The sequence below is a fragment of the Cupressus sempervirens genome, chromosome 4, assembly GCF_028749045.1.
Source record: "Cupressus sempervirens isolate cs-2001-9-10 chromosome 4, ASM2874904v1, whole genome shotgun sequence".
NCBI classification, from domain to species: domain Eukaryota; kingdom Viridiplantae; phylum Streptophyta; class Pinopsida; order Cupressales; family Cupressaceae; genus Cupressus; species Cupressus sempervirens.
Window position 1 is genome coordinate 835,669,150 of NC_143121.1, and position 21,911 is coordinate 835,691,060.

Below are 21,911 nucleotides of genomic sequence, written 5' to 3' on the forward strand. Positions count from 1 at the left end.
TAAGTGTCTTAGAACATAAGAATTTTTAATTGTATGATCGATGTCTGCTTCTCTTCTATATACATCTTTGTATATAACTATATATAACATACACAAATAATACATAATATATATTATGTATTATTTATTGTATAAATAATGTTTTTAGTTGTATCATTGCTTCTACTCATTCAAATGCTATCTTTTACCCTTTTTGCTAGTTGACAGGAGTTTGGTTACTGTGCCAGTATGATGCACAGGGGAACAGCCGGGATAGCTCAGTTGGTAGAGTAGAGGACTGAAAATCCTTGTGTCACCAGTTCAAATCTGGTTTCTGGCATATACACTTTGTATAAGTATGAAAAAGGATAAGTAGACCTTATTCTATATTGATTTAAATATAAAAAATAAATAATATTGATTATTTACGAATAGTCATCAGTAATTCTATGTTATTGAATTAATAGGGAGTTAGTCCAAGTTATTTCAAAGGGGATTAAAACTACTTGAAATAACTCGAACTAGAGAGCAATTTTCTCTATTTCATTCGTATTAATATCTTCTCATAAAGATAGAAATAAATAGAAAATATTATATAGTTTATAGCTTCCAATTGCTCTGGAAGATTCTATATATAAATGATTTTGATTAATATAAAGATTTAGAAAAAATAGCTTCCACCTTAGCACTATATAAAAATAGAACTAGATCGGGGTAAAGACCAATACCTATAATTGGTAGAAAGAGGCAGATCAAAATAAAAAGTTTGTGTGGTCCCGAATCTTTAAAATAAGGATTGGGGACATTAAAAACCTTATATCCATAAAACATTTGACGTAACATAGATAACAAATAAATGGGAGTTAATATCATTCCAATTGCTGCTATTGCAGTAATAATGATCCGAAAGGTCGAAGAATAATTATGATTAGTAATTATGCCCAAAAATATCATAAATTCTGCTACAAAACCACTCATTCCTGGAAATGCAAGAGAAGCCATTGAAAAGCTACTGAACATAGTAAAGATTTTAGGAATTGATATAGTGATTCCTCCCATTTCATCAAGAAAAAGAGTACGCATCCTATCATAACTTGTTCCTACCAAGAAAAAAAGAGTAGTGCCAATTAATCCATGAGAAATCATTTGCAAAATGGCTCCATTGAGACCTGTATATGTCATGGAACCAATTCCTATAATTACAAAACCCATATGAGATATTGATGAATAGGCTATCCTTCTTTTCAAATTGCGTTGACCCATAGAAGTTAGAGCTGCATAGATAATTTTCACTACTCCTATGATAATCAACCACAGTGAAAAAAAAGAATGAGCATGAGGTAACAATTTCATATTGATCCAAATCAACCCATATCCTCCTATTTTCAATAGAACTTCGGCCAAAAGCATACATGTACTATAATGTGCTTCCCCATGAGTATCCGGTAACCAGGTATGTAAAGGGAAGATTGGTAATTTTATTGCATAAGCGACCAAAAATCCTAAATATAATAGCATTTTAAGTGTGATGGGATAATCTTTTTTAGCTAATAATTCAAAATCGAATGTTGGTCCATGAGATCCATAGAGACCCATACTTAAAGCTCCCATTAAAATAAAAATGGAACCACCTGCGGTATACAAAAGAAATTTTGTGGTTGAATAGAGATGTCTTTTTCCCCCCCACATGGATAAAAGTAAGTACACAGGAATTAGTTCCAACTCCCACATGAGAAAGAAAAGAAGAATATCTCGAGAAGAAAATAATCCCAATTGTCCGATGTACATTGCCAACATCAAGAAATATAATAATCATGGATTTCGAGTAACTGGCCAAGCAGCTAAAGTAGCTAAAGTAGTTATAAATCCCGTTAATAAAATAAGTCCAATGGAAAATCCACCAATTCCCAGTTTCCAATGAAAATGCATAAGGCTTATCCAGTTATAATCCTCTTCCAATTGGATTAATGAATTATCAAAATGATAATGATCACAGAATATATAGGTCATTAAAAGAAGATCTAATAAGAAAATACCTAGAGTATACCATCGAATCATTTTATTTCCTTTATGGGGAAATAAAGTGATTAATAACCCTGCAGATATGGGCAAAATAACAATTATTGTTAACCAAGGTAAATTACTCATAATGAAGAGAAAAGAGACTTTCTATATCAAAACCCATGCTTTCATTTTTGGGTCAAGTATGGGTTTTGATCAGTGAAAGAGGAAAAGGAGAATGAAAAATATGTATGGGATGAATCTAACTATTTTTCTTTTTTGATGGATCAGTAAGCTAGACCCATACTGCACGTTGTTTCATGCCATAAATAAACATGTACACTTAAAAAATATGTTGGACAAGCCGATTCACACCTCTTACAACCTACGTAGTCTTCTGTTCTTGGAGCAGAAGCAATTTGCTTAGCTTTACATCCTTCCCAAGGTATCATTTCTAATACATCTATGAGACACGCTTGTACACACTGGGTACAACCAATACATGTATCATAAATTTTGACTGAATGTGCCATTGAATCTAAGAACTCCATTAGTAGAAAAAGTGTTTCACTGAATAAGATTTTTTTAATATATGGCCAGTGATGATATATTATGAATATCAAGCAAATCAATAATTGTATTATCGGTGATATAATGAATAGATTCGGATTCTATCTTTTTTCTTTATAAAACATTTTACCCAATCTGGTCTTAAACAGATCATTTGGATAATGAGTTAAATATGAATTATGCTCTTGATTGATCTTAGAAAAAATCTCTCTATAAATAAAAGATTTATATCTATTTTTATGGAGAAAAACATAGTATCTATTTGAATAGAAATAGATATACAAATTTTTCATATGCAAGGAGATCTTTATTACCATTTTAACAAATTAAATTGATCGATACGAGTTGATTTTCTGTTACGATATATTGCCAGAACAATAGCTAATCCAATAGCTGCTTCAGCAGCAGCAATAGCTATAACAAAGATTGAAAAGATATCCCCCTTTACTTGCCTACTATCAAAAAAAATGAGAATGTTACTAGGTTTAAATTAACTGCATTGAGTATTAGCTCAAGGCACATAAGTGCTTTAACCATGTTTCAAATTGTTACTAGCCCATAAATATCAATAGAGAATAAATAAGCACCTAAAAGAAGCGCATGTTCGAGCATAATAATTCCTCATACCTTGATCTCTTTAGATACAAACAAAAGTGGTAGTTTCTAATTTACATAAACGATCTATGAAGATAAAACATCGTATTTATGCTACACGAGAGCTTTCATTTTCAAACTGTTTCTTCTTGATGAGCTATAGTAATGGCTCCAATAAGAGCAATTAGAAGAATTAGAGAAATAAGTTCAAATGGAAGTAAAAAATCAGTGGATAAATGAGCCCCAATACGTTGAATATTGTTTGTTAAATCTCATTCTAACATTTGATCTAATTTTTGAGTCAGAGATATTCTGAACCATGACATGTTCAAGATAATAGTAATTAGTAAAGAAAAAAGACTCGTAAAAACTATTGAAGTAATACTATCTCTGATAGTCCAAGGAGCGGCATAATTGGGATATTTTGGATTATTTATCAATGTGACAGCAAATAGAATCAAAATATTAACAGCTCTTATGTAGATTAGGATTTGTGCAACAGCTATGAAATCCGTGTTCAGTATAATATAGAAAAAAGATATAAAAATTAGAACTAACCCCAATGAAAGAGCGGAATAAATTATATTAGTAAGTAATACTACTCCTATACCTCCTAATAGAAATCTTAGCATTAGAGGAGCCAACAAAAGAATATCAGATATAGATTCAGGTCGATTCATTATGTGTACAATAACTTTGAATATTATTTCCTCCCATTCACTAAATAAAAAGTGAGCCCATTTACCTATATGCTATACTGGATTTGTAATTTCATTTGATATGGGCACTGATTAATTAATCTATAGCTCAATAATTGATTCCGATCAATCATACATCTAACATTATTAATGGGATGTCAATAGAATTATTTATTCCTGATTTGTCAAAAATGAGAAATATTTTGTTTATTAGATATTCTTTAATCGGAGCTCAATCTAAATAATCGTAGAAATGATTTAATCATAAAATTTGTCCATAGTTTCTTCAGACATATTAAGTTAATATTCTTAGCTTGGAATTGTTTGAATTGTTAAATATTCAACAACGGATATTCGTAAACGTCCTAAAGCAATGTGATCATAATTTAATTCATGGCGATCATAGGTTGAAAGTTCATATTCCTTTGTCATCGCTAGACAATTGGTGGGGCAATATTCAACACAATTTCCACAAAAGATACAAATTCCAAAATCAATACTATAATTTTCCAATCATTTTTTCCCCATATCTATTCCGACTTTCCAATCCACAACAGGTAGATTGATCGAGCATACACAGACGCATACTTCACAAGAAATACATTTATCAAATTCAAAGTGGATCCTCCTGCGAAATCATTCTGATGGGATCCATTTTTCATAGGGATATTGAATAGTAATAGGTAAACGATTCATGTGATATAAGGTAACCATAAAACCTTGCCCAATGTATCTCGCAGCCTGTATTGCTTGTTCAGTATAATTCATAAACCCAGTTACCATGGAGAACATGTTTAAAATCTCCTCGAATAATCATAGAAATTTCTTTCTCTTCATAGATTTGATCTATCAAATTTGGATATATTGCAAAATTGATAAGACCCTCTTCACGAAGAAAAGAGAGTTAGTTATAATAAAATAAGTTGGAAAGAGGCTGTTAGTAAAAAATTACCCAAAGCAATAGGTAAAATAAATTTCCACCCAAGATCCAATAATTGGTCCATTCTTATCCTAGGCAAGGTTCATCTTGCCATGATAGAAATAAATAAGAACAGATAGGCTTTAGCTAATATAATTAGGATCCCAATTGTTATATTAACGACCCCGCTAATTCCAGAAATATAATCCCATTCAAAATGTTCCAGAATGGGTATGAATGGAATTGATAAGTTCCACCCGCCCAAGTAAAGAATTGTTACAAAGAATGAAGAAGCTAATAGATTTAGATAAGAAGCAATGTAAAATAAACCAAATTTGATACCCGAATATTCAATTTGATAACCCGCTACCAATTCTTCTTCCACTTCTGGTAAATCAAAGGGAAATCTTTCACATTCTGCCAGAGATGAGATGAAAAAAGCTAAAAACTCTATAGGTTGTGCCACAAATTCCATCCTAAAAAACCATATCTGCACTGTGCTTCAACTATATCAATTATACTTGAACTATTCGATAATTATAGTCAACAGAAACATCACTGTTTTCATCTCTATTCCAAAACCGTACATGAAACTTTCACTTCATACGGCTTCTCAATGGTCATTAAGAAATAAAGAACACAATAAAAAAAAAAGCACCAGATCATAAATTGAACCAATGAGATTTCGTTTGCTACAAATAATAGGAACCTTTGAACCTATCTTAACCTTCAGTATTTTTTTTGCGAGAGAAAAAAAATAGTGTTAAAGGATTACTTCGTTCTGGATAGCCATTTTTTTAAGTAGATAGAAACATATTGTAGATCGGGGTTCTGGGGAAGTACTACTTGATTATCCCTACCAATGTCAACTCCTTATTGTTATCCCATTTCTATGGAAATATCTTTGGTCTAGATAAGATATCAGTTTCTTTTTTTTCACTAATCTTTTTTATATCTTGGTGTTTCTCACCATCTACCTTTGCTTGATTTTTAGTATATAATGACGGTAACTTCATACTTTTATACTTTTCCTCCCTGCTATTGGGTTCCAATGACTAATATATGAACTGGGGCACACAGTTTTCACTGATTGTGCATGCTCTCACTCTTGTACATGGGGGATGGGACTTAATCATCTTACTGCAAGATTTTTAAATTGTTTGATCTCACCCATATGACTATCTAGTTTTTTGATCGGAATACTCATCCCATTAACTTCTTTTTTTCCCTCTTTTTATAACTATAACTAAAAAAGGGAAAAATGAATCTCATATTCCAATGAACCACACGTAGAGATATAGATAACACACATAAAGCTAAAGGAATTTCATAACTAATAGCTTAAGCAGCAGCTCGGAGACCACCTAAAAAAGAATATTTATTATTGGATGCATATCCTACTATAAGCAGTCCAAGGGGAGCAATACTTGAAATTGCAATCCAAAAAAAAATGCCTATACTAAGATCAATTAAAACAATGTGGCGACCAAAGGGAATTACTAAATAGCCTAAAAAAATAGGTATCACCACTACTGCTGGTCCAATACTAAATAACCAAATATCCCCCCTAGGTGGGATAATATCCTCTTTTAGCAGTAATTTTATTCCATCCGTCAAAGCTTGAATAATTCCCAAAGGACCAGCGTATTCAGGTCCAATGCGTTGTTGTATTCTCGCAGATATTTTTCTTTCAAGCCATACAATAACTAATACTCCTATCGTAATTCCCAATAGAAGTACAATTATTTCAATTAGAATCCATATAAGACTATATATTTCTTTTGAAAATCCCAATCGAGAAAATAAATTGATAGCTTGTTCTTCGAGATCTACTATATTAATCACCATTTTAACGATCAACCTCTCCCATAATGATATCTATACTACCCAAAGTCATCATGATATTGGCTAATTTCATCCTTTTAACCAGTTGAGGAGGAATCTGTAAATTAATAAAACCAAGTGGTCGTATTTTCCATCTCCAAGGAAAAATGTTATCATCTCCTATAAAAAAAATTCCTAATTCCCCCTTGGGAGCTTCTACTCTCACGTAATGTTCTTGTTTTGATAACTCAAAAGTAGGGGAAGGTTTTTTACTGATAAATTGAGATTCAAAATCGTTCCATTTCAAATCTTTTTTCTTATTTAAACGTCGAACCTCTAAATTCTCATAGGGACCTCCCGAAATTATTTCTAGGGCCTGTCTAATTATTTTAATAGATTCTTTCATTTCTCCGATTCGAAGCAAATAACAAGCTAATGAATCTCCTTCTTTTTGCCATTGGATTTCCCAATCCAATTCATCATAACATTCATAATGATCCACTTTACGAAGATCCCATTGGATTCTGAAAGCTTGTTGCATGGGTCCTGATAAACTCCAATCTATTGCTTCTTCTCTACTAATAATGCCTACTCCCTCAACTCGTCTCAAAAAGATAGGATTGCGTGTAATAAGTCTTTCATATTTGGTCACTTTTGGAAAGAAATAATAGCAAAAATCAAAGCATTTATCTACCCAACCATAGGGTAAATCTACAGCTACTCCTCCAATACAAAAATAATTATGCATCATTCGCATACCCATGGCAGCTTCAAATAAATCATATATCATTTCCCTCTCTCTTAAAATATAAAAGAAAGGAGTCTATGCACCAATATCAGCCATGAAAGGTCCAAGCCATAACAAATGAGAAGCTATACGACTTAACTCTAGCATAATCATTCTAATATAGCTAGCCCTTTTAGGTATTTGAATATTTTCCAACTTTTCTGGTGCATTAACCGTTACTGCCTCTGTGAACATAGTAGCTAAATAATCCCATCGTGTTACATAGGGGAGATATTGAACAATTGTTCGGTTCTCAGCAATTTTTTCCATCTCTCTATGTAAATAACCTAATATAGGCTCACAATCAATAACATCTTCACCATCTAGAGTAACAATAAGTCGAAGAACACCATGCATTGATGGATGATGAGGACCCATACTTACCATCATGAGGTCTTTCTCCCTAGCAAACATAATCATAGCTCTTTCCCGGTTAAAAAAATCAATGAGAACAAAAAAAAAGAATGACTCATTAGGATTCAGAATTTAATAAAACATAATTTTTGAAAATGAAAATTTCATTCAAATCAAAATTAACGCAGTCCACGAATATCTAATTGATCGATTAAATGTTTGTAACGAAGTCTATCTTTTTTGAACAGATAAATCAGAAGTCGTTTAGATTTACCCACAATTTTCCACAAACTTCTTTGGGACAAGTAGTCTCTTTCGTGCAGGTCCAAATGTTCAATAAGTTTTTGAATTTGACTGGTTAAATAATATACTTGAGATTCAACAGATTCTCTTTGTTCTCTAGGAATCAAAGAGGAGCGAACAGACAAATTTTTTATCATAAAAAAATATTCCGAAGTTCAATATTATTTGATTAATTTAATTTAGAGTAAGAAAAAAGAATGAGATCCATTTCTTTTTGTTCATGGTCTATATATTCCTTCCTATGTTTTGATCGAATGAATTTCTCTTCGGCATAAATAAAATGCAACTTTCGTAGAATAAAGTTACCATACCAGCAAGATTTAATGTTAGAGTTTATCCGGGATTATTAAAAAGAATGATACACTCTCCTTTTCCATTGAGAAAGAAAAAAAGGGATAACGAAATGATTAATAAATTCCCATATTTAAGGTCAGAGAGAAGAGCTATAGTAGATTATAGAACCATGTCCCTTCATTTTTCCAAGTACCTCCAAGAGACCCTAGAGATTCCCATTGCTCCTCTCTAGGGTCTTGGAGGGTGTACTATAGTTATACCACTTCCTCTAATTTATTAATTATTTTTGGAGTCTTCTTCATCTACTAAGGGAGGAAGAAAACCCTTGGGCTTTTTTCCCATTAGTAGTTCTCTCGGTATGTTCGGTCTTGGTCCCGTTATTATCATCCCATCCTTCTCACACAAGAAAAACTCTCTTAAAGAAGAATAACTCGTAACATAAGAAAGAGCTTTTCTTGCGTCTGAATTTTCTTTTTTCCTCCAAACCTTGTTACGATGCTATTTTTTGGATTTAGAAGTGCATTTTTTTGGTACAGCCATAATATTTTTATAGTTCGATTTTATTTAGAAAAAATAAATTTTTTTTGAATATATTATATATATTTTTATTATACTATATATATTTTTTTATTTTGTACACTTCTTATATATCTTTAAATTCAATTCATTATTTATAGTTTAGTTTCATTTTATGGATAAAAATATGATAGAATATTCTATCATATTTTTATTGCATTTTGGAACCTTATTATATATTATTTACTAATAACAAGAGATCCACAATACAAATTGATAACAATTAATCAATTCTTACATACACTTACATACATATATCGAATTTTGAGTAAATGAAAACTATATCATTTTAAGATATTCAATTATTTCTCATATTAATAATTCTAATTGGTTTCATTTTCTATTCAATTCTATTCTTAATACTACTATTAATCTACAATGAAAAATTGAATTCTAAATAAGAATGTGTGTGTACATAACTAATAGCTCAGTACCTAAACTGAAAAAGAGTTCCTTCTTGCTCATCTTACAAATATTTGATTAGTATCAGTATTGACCAATGCAAATCTTTTGCAGAAAAAAGATAAAAAAAGTAAAAATTAAATATGAAATCGATAGGATTGCATCCCATATTCTATCGTTCTTCTTTATTCATGATCTATCATTTTTATTTTATTCTCTTTAGGGTCTAGTGGATTGGAAACCAAGAATGTGGAATATCAAAATATTGAGAATAATTTTTTAATCTTCCTATGGAATTTATATACAAATATGCTCGGGTCGTGCCTTTCCTTCCGCTTTCATCTTATGTACCAATCGGATTAGGATCCTTTTTTTTTCCAGGAGCAACTAAGAGTGTTCGCCGTACATGGGCTCTTATTATCATTTTTCTGTTAAGTGTAGCTATGTTTCTTTCTTTCAATTTGTTCTTGCAACAGATTACCGGTGGTCCCATCTAATGATATTTCTGGTCTTGGGTTATTAATAATAAGTTTTCATTAGAGTTAGGCTATTTGATTGATCCACTTACTTCCATTATGTTAGTTTTAGTTACAATAGTTGGAACCATGGTTATGATCTACAACGATACTTATATGTCACATGATAAAACATATGTGAGGTTTTTTGCTTACCTTAATTTTTTCAATGTTTCTATGCTGGGGTTAGTTATTAGCCCTAATTTATTACAAATATATATTTTTTGGGAATTAGTAGGAATGTGTTCCTATTTATTGATAGGTTTCTGGTTTACGCAACCCAGCGCGGCTAATGCTTGTCAAAAAGCATTTATAACTAATTGTGCAGGGGATTTTGGACTCTTACTAGGAATTCTAGGTTTTTATTAGTTAACAGGTAGTTTTGAATTTCAATATTTGTTTGAAAAATTAAATGAGTTGACTGTCGTTGATGGGGTTGGTTCATTTTTTGTTACTTCGTGTGCTTTTCTCTTATTTTTAGGTCCAATAGCCAAATCTGCACAATTTCCACTTCATGTATGGTTACCTGATGCTATGGAAGGGCCTACTCCTATTTCAGCTCTTATACATGCCGCTACTATGGTAGCAGCAGGAATTTTTCTTGTAGCTCAATTGTTTCCTCTTTTTAAAGCTCTACCTTTAATAATGTATCTTATCTCTTGGGTAGGTGGAATAATAGCTCTATTGGGAGCTACTATGGCTCTCGCTCAAAAAGATCTTAAAAGAGGCTTGGCTTATTCTACTATGTCTCAATTAGGCTACATGATGTTAGCTCTAGGGATAGATTCCTATCCAATCGCTCTGTTCCATTTGATTACACATGCTTATTCCAAGGCATTATTGTTCCTAAGATCTGGATTAGTCATCCATTCCATGGAACCCATTGTTGGATATTGCCCCAGTAAAAGTTAGAATATGGCTCTTATGGGTGGTTTGAGGAAATATATGCCAATTATGGGAATCACGTTCCTTTTAGGAACAATTTCTCTTTCTGGTATTCCACCTTTTGCTTGTTTTTGGTCTAAAGACAAAATTCTTAGTGATAGTAAGTTATATTCTCCCATTTTTGGGGGAATAACTTGGTTCACAGCAGGATAAACTGCCTTTTACATGTTTCGTATGTATTTACTTACTTTTGAAGGGGACTTTCGCTTAAATTTAGTTAATCCATATAACAACTATATTACACTATATTCGACTTCTATGTGGGGAGAGGAGAAATCCGGGATATCAAATAGAATGAGAGCGGATTCTATGTCGAATCAAATTATAGGAAGTAATAATTCCTTTTCCAAAGAAGCATTTAAAATTTCCAATGAGATGGAAGGATTGTACAAAAAGAACAGAGGTTTGGTTATCACTTATCCTTTCTTCTTCCATAAGGGATCTTTCTCATATCCCAAAGAATCGGGCAAGACAATGCTATTTCCTTTAGTTATATTGGGAATATTTACTCTGTTTATTGGATTATAGGAGTTCCTTTCTTTCGAAGCGAAATGAGTTATGACATATTATCTGAATGGTTTACTTCATCGATGACACCTTTTGATAAGAAACATCTGGAAAATTGGCCCGAATTTTTACTAGACGCAATCCCCTTAGTTGGTATAGCATTTTTCGGTATATTGATTGCCTTTTATTTCTATATACCTATTTACTTCTTATCAAAGGATGTATATCATAAAACAAATCCTAATATGAAGATTATTATGGACCAATCGATTAATATTATCTATAATTGGTCTTTTTATATAGCTTATATAGACATATATTATGACATAATCTTGATTAAAGGTATACGAGGATTAGCTGAAACAAGTAATTCATTTGCTTGATGGGCAATTGATGGATTTCCAAATGGAATGGGTTTTTTAGGCCTTTTTGTAGGAGAGGAAATCAGATGCTTAAGAGGGGGATGTATATCTTCCTATATATTCTTTTCTATATTTTGTATATTAATATCTATATTAATATATTTATTTATTTTCATAATATAAATAATGAAAATTCTAACAATAGAAAACTAAAATGTTATATTGAAGTTGTGCTCTTTATCAGCATTGATGTTTATAACATTCCCCTATTTCAATATCGTTCCCTAAATAATATTTTTTATAGATTGTTAAAATTCAGTTATTTCATCAACGCGTTTACGTTTACATAGAACAATATAGAGATAGATAAAAAAGAAGTGAAAGATTATGAAATAATTGATTGAAATCCTTTCTTAAAAATGAAAGACTACGATCGCTAATATGAAGTCCATTTTCATACTTTACCACTTCCTAATAATTCATTTCAAATCCTCGAGCAGATCAAATAAGATTTCACATATCCTATCAACTACCCCATGATTCAAAGGTTATACAGTCTGCATAAGGTATAAAGATGAAAATGCCAAGGACCTTCTCTTGATCGAAATCAATTCTCTCGAATTGATGAATATAGCTCGCTCATAATTTGAAATAAATGAGCAGGCTAACCCTGGGTTTTAGATTATTCCAAATCTACACAAAGATGTTGGTAACATTGCTAAAATTATCAATGAAGTTATAATTAATAGTTGAAAAAAAGAATGTGTCGGAGCGAAGAGAGGTTTACTCCAATTCAACTAAATTGGGCAAATTTTTAACTCTTTTTATGGTGGACCTTACTTATCATTATGGAACCAAGTGCTTGAAGAAAAAAAGAAAAAAGAAAAAAAAGAGCTCTCCTTAAATAGGATTTGAACCTACAACCAATCGGTTAACAGTTGACCGCTCTACCACTGAGCTACTAAGGCATAACGAAGGTATGATAACACTTAAAACTATAATTTGTGAGTAAATAACCCTAATTTGAATAAGCAAGCGTCTTAATGAGTAAGAGCCCTTGGTTCTTTTCTTACCAATACGTCGTGCAAGCTTGGTGCCAATGAGAAAGAGTTATAGAAGGTCATACACAAAAAACTGTCTTATAGAATGGGATCTTCAATATCTAAATAAATCAAAGCTTCACTATAAACTTAGTTCTTGGTATTCGCAGCTCTCTTAATAGTTCGAGAGCAGTCGTAGTCATTTTATTATTTTAGTCTCTAGAACTACTAGAGAGACTTGTAGTCTCTCTAGTAGTGAACTATTTTGGGCGACGAGGGATTTGAACCCCCGACACCGTGGTTCGTAGCCACGTGCTCTAATCCTCTGAGCTACAGGCCCCGTCTCCACTAGATAAAAAAGATTATTGCATTTAGCAATGTGAAATGGGAAAAAAGAATGCCGGGTTTTTTTTATTAAAAAATTAAAAAAGTAAGTAAATAAGTAAGCTTTTTATTATTCTGGCATCGAGCTATTTTTCCACAGGGCTTCCCCTGCAGTATCGTCACTGTAGTAAAGTTTAACCACCAAGTTCAGGATGGATTGGTGTAGTTCCCCTATGCTTGAGACACCAAAATTTCAAACCATAAATGAAGAAGGCCATAAGATATTGGTTAGTACTTGTGGAGCTCTCTGCTTGGCAGGGGCTCCTTTTTGTGGCCCTGTCAAGCAGAAAGCTCAGAATGATACAAATGGAGCTATGCAATAAGCACTTTTTGGATTCTCTCAGCGAAATAAAAAAATCATTTTTCATATTTGATTAGAAGTCAAAAAGATTTGATTCCCTTTATTTTCTTCATCCATCTTTTTTTATTCTTTATCATATCTACAGTAAAATGTTCTATCAAAACATACTCTATGTACCCGAGCAGATCAATCGGGTCATGTAGTAACAAGGTTCAAATCTTTCGATCTTTTAGTATGCCTCGGCTGCATGCATCACTACACTTCCACTTGACACCGATCACCTAACGGCTCGTCTTTCTGTGACCTAAGAGAGCACTCATCTTGAGGTGGGCTTCTTACTTATAGGCGTTCAACAATTATCTGCTCCGCACTTGGCTACCGAGCATCTACCAAGGGCACGATAACTAGTACACCAGAGGTGCGTCCTTCCCAGTCCTCTCGTACTAAGGAAAAGTCATCTCAATGCTCTAATGCCTCCACCAATTATGGACCGAACTATCTCACAATGTTTTGAACCCAGCTCACGTACCACTTTAATGGGCGAACAACCCAACCCTTGGAACATTCTACCGCCCCAGGTGGCAAAGAGCCGACATTGAGGTGCCAAACCTTCCCGTCGATTTGAACTCTTGGGGAAGATCAGCCTATTATCCCTAGAGTAACTTTTATCCATTGAGCGACGACCCTTCCACTCGGCACCATCGGATCACTAAGGCCAACTTTCATCCCTGCTCGACGAGTCGGTCTTGCAGTCAAGCTCCCTTCTGCCTTTGCACTCAAGGACCGATTTCCAGCCAGCCCAAGGAAACCTTTGCATGCCTCTGTTACCTTTTGGGAGGCCTATGCCCCATAGAAACTGTCTACCTGAGAATGTCCCTTGGATAGTAGGTTCAGTCGCAAGGTTAGACTTTTGGCTTTTCTAGAGTGGTATCTCACTGATGGCTCATGCCCCCCCGGAAGAGGGCCTTCTTCGCCTTCCACCTAAGCTATGCAACAAGAGCCCAAAGTCAATCCCAGGGAATAGTAAAGCTTCATAAGGTCTTTCTGTCCAAGTGCAGGTAGTCTGCATCTTCACAGACATTTCTATTTCACTGAGTCTCTTTTCGAGATAGTGCCTAGATCGTTACACCCTTCGTGCAGGTCAAAACTTACCAGACAAGGAATTTCGCTACATTAGGACCGTTATAGTTATGACCGTCGTTCACTAGGGCTTCGATCGCTGGCTTCCCTATCATCAGGTCACCAACTTCCTTAACCTTCCGGCACTGGGCAGGTGTCAGCCCCCATACAACATCTTACAACTTTGCGGAGACTTGTGTTTTTGGTAAACAGTTGCTCGGGCCTGGTCACTGCGACCTCCTTTGAGGAGGCACTCCTTCTCCCGAAGTTATAGAGCTATTTTGATGAGTTCCTTAGAGAGAGTTATCTCGCGCCCCTAGTTATTCTCTACCTACCTACCTATGTCAGTTTCAGGTACAGGTACCCATTTGTTGAAGGTCGTTCAAGCTTTTCCTAGGAGTATGACGTGGGTTGCTCAGCGTGTTGTCTATCTTTTTACTTTTTTGACACCACGCTGGAATTTAGACATTGGCTCAAGGTATTTTCTCTACCCCGTTCTGACCCCACTTTTTTAGGGTCATCTTCTGACCTTAAATCGTAAAACCATAATTAAGACGGCTAACTTAGCCTACACTATCCCTCGGGACCAACAAAGGGTAGTATAGGAATATTAACCTGTTGTCCATCAACTACGCCTTTCGTCCTGATCTTAGGCACTGACTCACCCTTCGTGGACAAACCTTGTGGAGGAATCCTTAGGTTTTCGGGGCATTGGATTCTCACCAATGTTTGCGTTACTCAAGCTAACATTCTCTCTTTCGCTTCGTCCAACTCTGCTCGCGCAGATACTTCTCTCTGAGGCAGAACGCTCCCCTATCAATGTATTTTTTATTACATCCCACAGCTTCGGTAGATCGCTTAGTTCCGATCATCTTCGGTGTAAGAACACTTGAGAAGTAAGCTATTACGCACTCTTTCAAGGATCGCTGCTTCTAGGCGAACCTCCTGACTATCTTTGCACTCCTACCTCCTTCATCACTTAGCGATCATTTAGGGGCCTTGGCTAGTGATCTGGGTTGTTTCCCTCTCGACGATGAAGCTTATCCCCCATCGTCTCACTGGCTGACCCTTGTTTATCTTTAGTATTTATAGTTTGTCTCCATTTGGTACCGCTCACGCAGCCCACACCGAAATAGTGCTTTACCCCAAGAAGATCCATTCAACCACTGCACCTCAACACATTTTGAGGAGAAGCAACTAGCTATGGGTTCGAGTGGCATTTCACCCCTGACCACAACTCATCCGCTGATTTTTCAACATCAGTCGGTTCGGACCTCTACTTAGCTTCACCTAAGCTTCATCTTGGTCATGGATAGATCACCCAGGTTCGGGTCCATAAGCGGTGCAATTCAATTACCCTATGAAGACTCGCTCTCACTACGGTTCTAGTGGGTTCCCTTAACCAAGCCACTACTTATAAGTCACTGGCTCATTCTTCAAAAGGCACGCAGTCAGCTCCTACTTGATTCATTCAGTTTATGTCAAACAAAACAATTTTTTGCATTTCATATTTGTTGTTTCTGCCAAACAAGTGCATTCATTTTTTATTTTGTTGTTTCTGTCATAATAAGGAATCAAAGTAGGTTGACTCCTCCCACTGCTTGAAAGTGTTACGGTTTCATATTCTATTTCAATCCCCGCTGGGGGTTCTTTTCACCTTTCCCTCATGGTACTATTTCACTATCGATCACCCAGGAGTATTTAGCCTTGCAAGGTGGTCCTTGCTAATTCACAAGGGATTCCACGTGCCCCATGCTACTCGGGTTAGAGTGTAAACTGTCACGATGCTTTCGACTACTGGACTTTCACCATCTAGGGTGTTGTATTCCACTATTTCAAATAGACTTTGCGTAGCAGCATGACGCTTAGATTGCTCTCCCACAACCCTATTTTAATGGTTTAGGCTGATCCCATTTCGCTCGCCGCTACTATGGGAATTGCTTTTGCTTTCTCTTCCTTTGGCTACTAATATGTTTCAGTTCACCAGGTTGTCCCTTGTCTGTCTATGGATTCAATAGATAGTTAAAAAGGTTAAGCTATTCTAGAATCTCTGGATCTATGCTCAATTTCCACTCCCCGAAGCATTTCGTCGATTAACACGCCCTTCTTCATCTTTGGGTGCCTAGGTATCCACCGTACGCCCTTAGTTTTTTGAACCTTGCTGCTCAAGGCTATCTTAAGGAGCTACTAATATTAAAGAAAAGACATGAAAGCATCTTATCAACGTTTATGAACGATAAAATAAATCATAGATAAAACTGCCAATTATGACTGATCTGCTCTGCAGAATCATCACGGGGTGGAGATAAGCGGACTCGAACTGCTGGCATCCACCATAGGGTCAACCACTATCTATTGAACCCTCTTGATTAAGTCTACCATAGAAGGTCCACAATCGACAATAGCCTTCCCCCGAACACAGCTCATAATTTTCATTGTAATGTGCTCTCCAAAGAGAAACTCCTCCCAAAAGCAATAAGTTGTTGACCCTAGGAATTCTTGAAGTTCTTAAGAAAAAAAACTCTGAAAGAACCAGGAACAAAAAGTTCTTCTTTTTTCCACCGACTCTTTGGTCTTATCTTAAAAAGATTGCCCTTCTCTGACCCTTCCTACCCAATCAGAAGAGACAGCTAATGCGTTCCACTTCTAAAATCAGGGTTTATGGTCGTTCTGTGACCCCTGGATGACGAAAGCATCCTTAGAGCGATCTCATAGTTCCTACAGGGTGGAGATGATGGGGTCGGTCCATGGCATGACTTTTCCTTCTGCCCCCATTTTTTGGGCTAAAAAGGGTTTAAGGGAGATAGTACACCAAGTTATTCGCAAGGGTCAACTTGATCCTCTTCCCTAAGGATCCTATAAGAAAGACCCCTAGGAGAGCCGCCAACTCCAACTATGGACCATGTACGATTCATACTAGATCTAACCAACTACCCACCCTACCTTCTCTACATTCTTGACAGTCTATCTTCATCTTAATAGAGTTTTTTAGTGGCATGTTATGGTCCTTTCTCCCATTACTAATAAAAAGTGAGCCACTGGTTCAGGTAAAAATACTATCATTACCGCCTAAACAATCAGACATCCAACCCATAATCGCAACAACCCGATTGCAAGAGCAAAGCTCTACCAATTGAGCTATATCCCCATAGATATCAAATGAAGCAGACAAAAATCCTACTACATAGCACATAATGGGTGGGCTATCCTGGGCTTGAACCAGAGACCTCACCCGTGAAGTAAATAATCGCACCTATGATTCGAGGAGAATAAGTTCTCTCTTCATTCAGGAGTGACTCATCCTTCCCGAACACAACATACAATTTTTTGTTGTACTGTGCTCTCCAAGTGTACTTGCTCTCCTTCCTTTTTCTTCACCAACGGCAAGAAAAGAAGTCAAAATTTGGATGAGAAGAGAAAAGGAGGTATTAATAAGATCCTCCTAACCCAATCCTAGACAATCCAAGATCCTTGTTCGATCCTGCTTTTCTCATCTTTATTAGGAGACGAATAACGATTTCCTAATCTACTGATTCAAAAATTGTTCATAGTAATTGAACGAGTCAAAGATCAAGCAAGTATTTAACTATCCACTATTTTAGGTTTAGAAAGAAAAAGTCTCCTAGCCCGACCTATACTTACTATATTTCCTGCATCCTACGCAAAGAAAAAAGCATGAATTCGAATGATATGATCCTTCCGTCGCCCTAGAATAAAAGGTGATCTTGTAGTTCTTGGTCTATGAAGATGTGTTGTTAGGTGTTTTTTAACATTTAGGCTTAATTAATAAGAACTTCAGCCTGTGCTCGAGAGATAGCCTTCCATACACTGATAAGATATGCATGGATTCTCAAAAAAAAGTAGCCAAAATACATGGCTGCCCAGGATCGCCTAGATCCCACGAATGAATAGAAAATTTGGTCTACATTTGATCTCACCTTGATCACCTCATCTATCCTCCTGGTAAAAAAAAGTCAGTTTTCAACCCTGGTTCAAATAGAAGGAGTACGCCATGCTAATGTCCCTTGGATGATCCACATCTCTGGGTCAGGCGTTGATGAGCACATTGAACTATCCATGTAGCTGATAGCCTTCACAGCCCAGGCACAATAACACAGTTATCAGGGGCGCGCTCTACCACTGAGCTAATAGCCCAGTAGGCGCCCCAGTAGTAGGGAATGCCTGCCAAAAGCAAGAGAAATCCTCAAGCTCACTTGCTTGCCTTTTGTTTTTTGATACCTTCTTTTTGTATGTATTCTTTTATTCATTCTATAATTCTAAATAATGAAACTGAACTTACCAATGCCATAAGCTTCTTACTTAAAATAAATAAGTAACCCATGCAATAAGCTTCTTAAATAAATAAGTAACCTATACCATAAGCTTCTTAAATAAATAAGTAACCCATGCCATAAGCTTCTTAAATAAAGTAAAAAATGCCCTAAGCAAATAAGAAACTAATGACATAAGCAAATTAAATAAAGAAACCAATGCCATAAGCTTCTTAAATAAATAAGTAACCAATGTCATAAGCTTCTTAAATAAAGTAAAAAATTCCCTAAGAAAATAAGAAACTAACTTTATAAGTCTTTTAAATAAAGTTATAAACTTCTTCAATAAATGAATCATAATACTCTTTCAATAAATGAATAATTAATTGTTAAATATAAGATAAAGATATATATATAAACAAAAAAAGAAAATAGAAACAATGATTTCAAAATTGAAATCATTGTCTCTATTTGTTTTGTAAATACTGATTTTTCTATTTTTCTAATGTATAAATTCAAGATACTAAATGGTTGAATAAACTTAAACAAGCACAGAAAATAGGAGATTATCCACTTGTCTCGACCTGGGAAAAGGAGCTTACTTATGAACTTCATTCTTACTTACATGACTATAACGAACTTCACAGCCGATAAACGACAAGAGACTTAATCTCTTGCAGATGCATCTTCGTGTCACTCGCTCTCTTTCGCAAGTGTAACAGTGTATGAACTCAACAAGCATTAGCTCTCCCTGAGAAGGAGGTAATCCAACCGCACCTTCCAGTACGGCTACCTTGTTACGACTTCACTCCACTCACTAACTGTGCCTTGGGTATCTCCCTCCTTGCGGTTAAGATAATGACTTCGAGCATGGCACACTTCCCTAGTGTGACAAGCGGTGTGTACAAGGCCCGAGAATGAATTCACCGCCGTATGGCTGACTAGGGATTACTAGCGATTCCTACTTCATTGCAGGCGAGTTGAGGCCAAATTTTTGAGGTTAGCTTACCCTTGCGGGGTCACAACTCTTTGTCCCAGCCATTGTAGCACGTGTTTCACCCAAGGTATAAGGGGCATGATGACTTGACATCATCCTCACCTTCCTCCGGCTTAACATCGATAGTCTGTTCAGAGTTCCAAACTTTATGGCAACTAAACATGAGGGTTGCGCTTGTTGCGAGACTTAACCCAACACCTTGCAGCACGAACTGACGACAGCCATGCACCACCTATGTCTGCGTTCCCGAAGGCACTCCTCTTTTTCAAAAGGATTTACGGCATGTCAATCCCTAGTAAGGTTCTTCGCTTTGCATTGAATTGAACCACATGCTCCACCGCTTGTGCGGGCCCTCATCAATTCCTTTGAGTTTCATTCTTGCAAACGTACTTCCCAGGAGGGATAGTTAATGTGTTAGCTGTAGTACTATACGGGTCGATATGCACAGCACCTAGTATCCATCATTTACAACTAGGACTACTGGGGTATCTAATCCCATTTGCTCCCCTAGCTTTCATTTTTGAGTGTCAGTAACGGCCCAGCAGAGTGCTTTCACCCTTGGTGTTCCTCCCAATCTCAACGCATTTCACCGCTCCACCGAAAATTCCATCTGCCTCTACCATACTCTAGCTTGATAGTTTCCACCGCCTGTCCAGGGTTGAGCCCTGGGATTTGACAACGGACTTGAAAAGCCACCTACAGACACTTTATGCCCAATAATTTTGGATAACGCTTGCATCCTCTATTTTATCGCGGCTGCTGGCACAGAGTTAGTCAATGCTTATTCCTCAAATACCATCATTTATTCTTCTCTGAGAAAAGAAGTTTAGGACTCGTGAGCCTTCTTCCTTCATGCGGCATTGCTCTGTCAGGCTTTCGTCCATTGCAAAAAATTCCTCACTACTGCCTCCTGTAGGAGTCTGGGCCATGTCTCAGTCCCAGTGTGGCTAATCATCCTCTCAGACCAACTACTGATCAGAGCCTTGGTAAGCCATTGTCTCACCAACTAGCTAATCAGACGTGAGCCCCTCCTTGGGTGGATTCCTCCCTTTTGCTCCTCAGCCTACCTCGTAGAGGTACTAAATTCTATGGGGTATTAGCAACTGTTTCCAGCTGTTGTTTCCCTCCCAAGAGCAGGTTCTTATGCATTACTCACCCGTTCGCCACTAGAAACACCACTTCCCGTTTGATTTGCATGTGTTAAGCATGCCGCCAGCATTCATCCTGAACCAGGATCAAACTCTTAATGGAATTTAGAGTTTATTATTTAATTACTTATAGATCCCTTCTTCGTGGACGAAGTCGATTTACGAATTATCTATCATCTGTATGATATATGTATAATCATATATCTTAAACCTTAAATATTAAACTTTCTTAAATATTCAAAACCTAACCTAAAATAGTAATATATTGTTAAATTTGCTAGTTAAATTTATATATTAACTTACTAATTATATACATATATATAGAATACATATATATAGATATATTATTAGTAGTTATATGATTATTTGCTAGTTAAGAGGTTTTATATCTATATATATATATATATATATATATATATATATATATATATATATATATATATATATATATATATATATATATATATATATATATATATATATATATATATATATATATATATATATATATATATATATATATATATATATATATTCTAAATAGTCAATAGAATATGGAACTATAGATTCATTTTATATATATATATATATATATTAATAATATATTCTATTATTTGCTAGTTATATATATATATTATTAATTATTAGAATATGGAACTATAGATTAATTTTTTTTTCTATATTTATTAACAATAATTTATTCTATTATTGAATTCTGTGGATGTATAATTATGAGTTATTTTAGCTCCATTACAAGACAGAATGTTAATTAAAACGTTGATACGTATCAATCTTCTATGATACGTTATACTTTATCTTCTTTTCTAGTGGATTATTTTTATTAACATTAAATTAAATTATCAATATATTATAAATGTAAACCCCCTAGCCTCTTTTTATTCACGATATAAATATAAAAAAAGAGCGAACAACAAATAACAAAGAGAACTAGGGATAATCAGTTTTGAACTGATGACTTTCACCATGTCAAGGTGACACTCTACCACTGAGTTATATCCCT

The 21,911-nt window shown here is 35.2% G+C and overlaps 2 non-coding genes and 1 pseudogene across 2 annotated transcripts; 1 reads left to right on the forward strand and 2 right to left on the reverse strand.

The window, feature by feature from the left end:
* Positions 1–246: 246 nt before the first annotated feature.
* On the forward strand, positions 247–319 carry TRNAF-GAA (transfer RNA phenylalanine (anticodon GAA)). The gene has a single exon. It is a non-coding gene; the product is annotated as a tRNA-Phe (tRNA).
* A 13,051-nt stretch (positions 320–13,370) lies between these two features.
* On the reverse strand, positions 13,371–16,485 carry LOC149563984 (25S ribosomal RNA; annotated as a pseudogene).
* A 5,354-nt stretch (positions 16,486–21,839) lies between these two features.
* TRNAV-GAC (transfer RNA valine (anticodon GAC)) lies at positions 21,840–21,911 on the reverse strand. The gene has a single exon. It is a non-coding gene; the product is annotated as a tRNA-Val (tRNA).